Raw genomic sequence first — 6,234 nt, 5'->3', positions numbered from 1 at the left:
GAGTCATTGGGTGGTCGAGTCATCCCGAGACTTGAGTAAGGATCTCCCCAGTTCTGGGGGTCTTTCAAATGAATTTCTTAGAAGCAAATGCTTATCTGGATACGTTTCTTTTACCAAGTAATCCCAGAAAATGTAGGCTCTGAGTTATTTCCATTCTCTAACACTGTGTTTTGAACAACTGAGAAGAGATAAACAGTAGCTTTATATATTTCATTTTCACAGAGCGGCCAAGCAGGATGGGCTGGTGGCTAGGAATATCAGGGATTAGAGTGGAAGCCCTGGGATGTAGTGATAGCAGGCCTGTGCATGGTGCACTGTTCATGTGCTGTTTTGTTCTTCTTTCTTTCTTGTTTTACAGCTTGTTTTTGTAACCTACTAGTTTACATTGTCACGGAATAAATAGATCCAGGGCCTTTGCATTTTACCTGCTGTCACCCAGCTTCTTTCATATGGTAACCCTGATTTTATCAACCTGAAATATATTCATGTAAGTCCTGATGTTCTCACTGTATCTTCCGACGAACACCGTGGGACACTGTCTGTGTGCCAGGGTTCATTCCTGCCACAGTACTCTTTAGGGGCTGGAAGGACTGGGCTACCTGAAGGGCTGGCTTTTCTGACTGAGCTAGAGTATTGTGGGGCTCCTGTTTTCTTCAGTACAGTCCCAATTACACAAAGCATACGGGGCAGTCACAGAAGAAATCTGTGGAAAAGACCAAGAACAATAAGATTGTATATCTCAGTCCACCTACAAGTGCAAGCACAGGCTCTGAAAACACTGTTGTATGATGTGGTAACGATTTTCTGAGACGTGCCTCTTGTACCCCACCTTCACAAATTAAACTTTTACTTAACCTTGTAACCATGAGAATCATAATACCCTGAGTACTCAGCTTGTCTAAATTAAACTTACCTTTAAGAAAAACAATGTAATCTATCTTACTAAACCTTGGACTATCCTTGTAATCAACTTATACACACAAAGCTGAATGGACTGGACTACTTTAATCTTAAATTACATTACCTATATCTCCCTTGTGATCCTGATCCAGAAGTGTATGTGTGTGTGTGTGTGTGTGTGTGTGTGTGTGTGTGTGTGCACATGTACATATGTGTACTACACATGTGTTTTGTGGTAATTAACTCTAATATCACTGCTGAAAGCCATCATATTGAAAACAATATGTATCTAACAATTAATGTTGGAAGTAACACAGCTTCTTCCTTGTAAAATATTAAGAAAAAGTTTGGCATTCCATTTTCAAACCATGCTTGATGTGTTGTTCAATGGAGTCCTTCATTAAGACATTCAGGTTTCTGGTAGTTGACTCCAGGAGTTGGTCTCTTTAATGTGACATCATCATAGTATGAAGTTTTATTTAAAGCCACTTCTTGGTCAATACCTATCAGTTGACATTTTAAGCATGCACCCAAGAAAACGTACCTAGCCTGTGTGATGTCTTTGGCTCCACGCAGTACCATGAAACAAAGAAAATGATACCCCAGTCTCAAATCGTATGTAAATGCAAGGAGTGTTTTATTCTGCAGGACACTAGCATACTGGAGTCTCCCATTACCAATCAAGATAAAGAGACCATCAAGTGAGCTTGTAGGCCTGATTTAAAGCACATGAGGGGAATTCTGGGGTAGGTGGCCTTTGTCTTACTCTTATCTCTAGGCATTCTAGAACCATTACTGAGGGATGGTGGTTGGAGATTGTTGCTGAGGGATCCTGGAGTAACATTCCCTTACTGGAGTGTGGGAACTGGCTGGAGACAGCTGACCCATTGTCCTTGTTTTTGGCCAGGTGATAGGGCAGCTTCTGAGGCCTGGACTTGCCTAGCCCTGAACTGCCAATTTGAAGCCTGTCATGGAGTCAGCCTAGCCTTCTCACAAAAACAAGAGCAAAACCAAAAACTAAACAACAACAACAAAACGAAACAAACAAAACTACATCTTCCTTGTGGATGTGATTTATCACACTTGAAACCATCTTTAAACTACTTTTCTGGGGAAAACAAAAGGACTGTATATACTTAGGATGTATACATCATGATCATTTTGAGATAAATATGTCCATGAAAATATCACTATTATCTGCCTTCACACTATATGAGGTAAAACAAACATCAGTGAAGCTGTGTCATTAATAAAATGGACCTTGGAAGAAAAGTAGTAGGCTTCCAGTATAGACATGGGCTGATAGAACTTAATGCCTGTACAACAGGATGTACTGTACTCCCTTGGCATGTTGGTATTCTTTCTCATTGGCCCATCTCCTTACCCCAGGAGATCTGAGACAATGTTTCTACTTTTACATCCATGATTCTTAGCTGAACCCCTGCATAGGAATAGTAATGTGCTGCCAGTGTAATAGTGGAAATAGTGAATATTCATTAAGAATTGGAACATTTCCTGATGAGTTGTAGAATCTAAGAACATATTACATATCACATCATTTGGGTATGTAGGTTTCAGAGTCCAGTAAAGTCTCTCTCTTTCTCTACCCTCCCCCACTACCACATCTTTTGTAGTAGACAACTATGATGATTAATATGGTGGTTTGAATGAGAATGCCTTCCCTCATAGGCCCTGACATTTAAATCCTTGGTCCTTAGCTGGTGTTGTTTTGGGAAACTTGGGAGGTCTTGCTTGAGGAAGTATATCAAATGAAAGTCAAATGATATTATTCCCAGTTCTATCTTTCTGCTGCTTGCTTGTGATTCAAGACGTAAGCTCTTAGCTACTAGCTCCAGCCTGCATTCCTCCCCACTGCCACGCTTCCCTGCTGTGATAAGAAATGGACACTTACTCCTCCTCATGCCCCTCCCCCAAACCCCTTTCTTCTGCACGTTGTGTTTGGTAATGTTGCATTAGCACAGCTGTAGAAACTAAACTAAGACCATTCATTTTAAATGCCAACATGCCTAGAATCACCTGGGAAGAGTTTCAGTTGAGCACTTGTCTAGATCAGGTTGATCTGTGGGTATGTAGGCTGGCTGCCTGGTTATTAATTGACTCAGTCCACTGTGGGCAGCACCATTTCCTGGGTAGGAGATCCAAAACAGTGTAAAAGTGGAGATGCTAGCTGAGCACCAACACTAGCAAGCAAGTAAAGATTCATTTCTTCTTTCTTTGCTCTTGACTGGGGATGCGATGTGACTAGATGCTTGGGTTCCTGCCTTGACTTCTCCAAAGTTACTGACTCTAACTTGGAGTAAGCAAAATAAGGCTGTTTTCCCTATGTTGCTTTTTGTCATTTGTCACAGCAGCAGAAAAGATGCCTTTAAGATGCCTACAGAGTATTTCTTGCTTTTCTTGGTCCTACCTTCATCTTTTATAGATAAGAGTCTCCTGTGTACCATGTGACTAACTATGGAGCAGAGACAAAAGGAAGGACAATTCAGGGACGGCTCCACCTGGGAATCCTTCCCATATTCAATTATCAAACCGAGACACTATTGTGGATGCCAGCAAGTGCTGGATGACAGGAGCCTGATATAGCTGTCTCCTGAGAGGCTCTGACAGTGCCTGACTAATACAGAAGTAGAGGCTCACAGCCATCCATTGGACTGAGTACAGGGTCCCCAATGAAGGAGTTAAAGAATTCAAGGAGCTGAAGGGTTTGCAGCCCCTTAGGATGAACAACAATATGAACTAACTAGTACCTGCAGACCTCCCAGGGACTAAACCACCAACCAAAGAGTACACATGGTGGGACTCATGGCTCCAGCAGCATGTGTACAGCAGAGGATGGCCTAGTCGGTCATCAATGGGAGGAGAGGCCCTTGACCCTATGAAGGCTCTATGCCCCAGTGTAGGGGAATGCCAGGGCTAGTAAGCAGGAGGGGGTGGGGTGGTCAGCAGGGGGAGCAGGGAGGGAGCACGAGTTTGTTTTAGTTTTTGGTATTTTATTTTATTTTATTTCTTTTTCTTTTTTGGAGGGGAACCTGGGAAAGGAGATATTGCAAATAAAGAAAACATCTAATTAAAAAAAAAAAAAGATTACTGAGTAAGAGTTCTGTGGTGGTTTGAGTAAGAATGGCCTTCAGAAGGCTCATAGATTTGAAAGCATTGTCACCAGGGAGGGGCACTGTTTGAAAGGATTAGGAGGGGTGGCTTTGGTGGGGGGGGTGTCACTGGGGGTGGGCTTTGAGGCTTCAAAATTATCTCTTTCTGTCTTTCTATCTCTTTCTTCCTCCTTCCTTCCATCCCTCCCTTCCTCCCTCTGTCCCTAATCTTTCTGCTTGTGGATCAGTATGTAACTCCCAGCTATATCTCTAGCACCATGCCTTCCTGCCACCCTGCTTCCTGCCATGACAATGGACTAAACCTCTGAAAGTGCAAGACAACCCCAATGAAATGCTTTCCTTTATAAATGTTGCTGTATGTTGCTTCCTATCAATAGAACACTAACCAAGACAAGTTCTAATCTCTTAGAAAATTTAAATTATATAATATATTGTATATAATAAAATATATAATACAGCTATAGATACTATATTGTATAATAGAACTCCAATATTTATTAATATTGCAAATCTAAATCTCTATACTATTTAACTACTACTTGCTAGTATTTTACCTCCATTCTCTCTGCTACTCTAGGTTTAATTTTTAAAAAATCCCACTATATACATGAATTAAAAAGCCTTTTGTTGTCTGGATTATTTCACTTAATGTAATGTTCTCCCACATTTATCTGTATTGCTACTAACGGCAGGATTTCCTTCCTCCATTGTACTTATATAATCATAAACTCCTTTTACAGTTACCATGTCTTTGTTATGATGAGTAAAGATTCTAGTTCAAGTTCATCTGGATATATGCTGAGACATGAATGTGGCTGAATCATATGCTATTTTTATTTTTTAATTTTTTGGACACCTCTGCAACGTTTTCTTTAATGACTATACTAATGTACATTCCCATACAGTTTACAAGGATACTCTGAAAGGACAACATAAACCCCATTTGTCTCCATTTAAGGACCTCATTTGTCTCCATTTTAAGGACCAGGCCTGATTTCAAAAAAGGCCATAAGGCACCAGCTTCAGGAATAGACAATAAGTCCCAGAAACTAAATCATAAGACACCAGCTCTAGGAACAGACCATAAAGCCCAGAACAAGATCATAAACTCCTCCCAAAGAACAGCCTGGGAATAATCACAAAAATGGGGAAATATCTTATCTAAGAATGGACCATCTGTGCTGGGCAGCCCTATCTCATCCTGTGGTTAAATGTTCATGACACAGGAATACAGACCAATGACCACCTGTGAGCAACTAGCACTCACCAATGAAATTTTAAATTTCCTAATCTTTCTGGAGTTTCTCCAGTTCCCTATAAAGAAGGCCTGCATGCCTTTGTCTGGGGTCCCCATTTCAGAGAATGGTTGACCTTCACATGCTGGTTGTTTCTGCAGAGTAAAGGCTCTCTGCCTTTGCATACTCTCTTGAGTCTGGGATCTTCCTTCAGCAATTAGCGGGCCCATCATTTCCAATGCTTGCTATCTTGTCTTACAGATAAGAGCCACCTTAGTATGTATGAAGAAATACCTTGTTTTTATTTGTATTTACCTTATTTAGTGATGATGTGCACTTTTTTTTATAGACTTCTTGGTCATTTGCCTTCTTAGGAGTGTCTATTTAGTTACTTTGCCTATACTTAAGTGATAAGTTTTTCTACTACTCAATTGTATATGTTCCTCATTGTAGTAGAAAAATAAGGCATAAAACTGTTGACTGCCAGATACAGTGTGACCAATAGAAGAATCACATAGATCAAGGGTTGCAAAGAATTCAGTTTATTGGGACTTAATACAGAAACTCAGTCTATGGCAACAACAAGACCACTGGACTTGTCAGAAGAAGGGGGGTTGTCCCACATGAAGACCAACAGAGTCAACTAACCCAGACCCCTAGGAGCTCCCAGAGACTAAGCCACCAACCACAGAGCATACATGGTATTATGTTTGGTTATGCTTGGCCCAGGAAATGGCACTATCAGAAGGTGTGGCCTTGCTGGAGTAGGTATGTCACTGTGGGTGTGGGCTTTAAGACCTACATCCTAGGGCTGGAGAGATGGCTCAGCGGGTAAGAGCACAGACTCCTCTTCCGAAGGTTCTGAGTTCAAATCCCAGCAACCACATGGTGGCTCACAACTCTCCCCAATGAGATCTGACGCCCTCTTCTGGAGTGTCTGAAGACAGCTACAGTGTACTTACATATAA

Source organism: Mastomys coucha, chromosome X, assembly GCF_008632895.1.
Source record: "Mastomys coucha isolate ucsf_1 chromosome X, UCSF_Mcou_1, whole genome shotgun sequence".
NCBI lineage: Eukaryota > Metazoa > Chordata > Mammalia > Rodentia > Muridae > Mastomys > Mastomys coucha.
The sequence above is the reverse complement of the archived record's forward strand: the minus strand, read 5'-3'. Positions refer to the sequence as shown.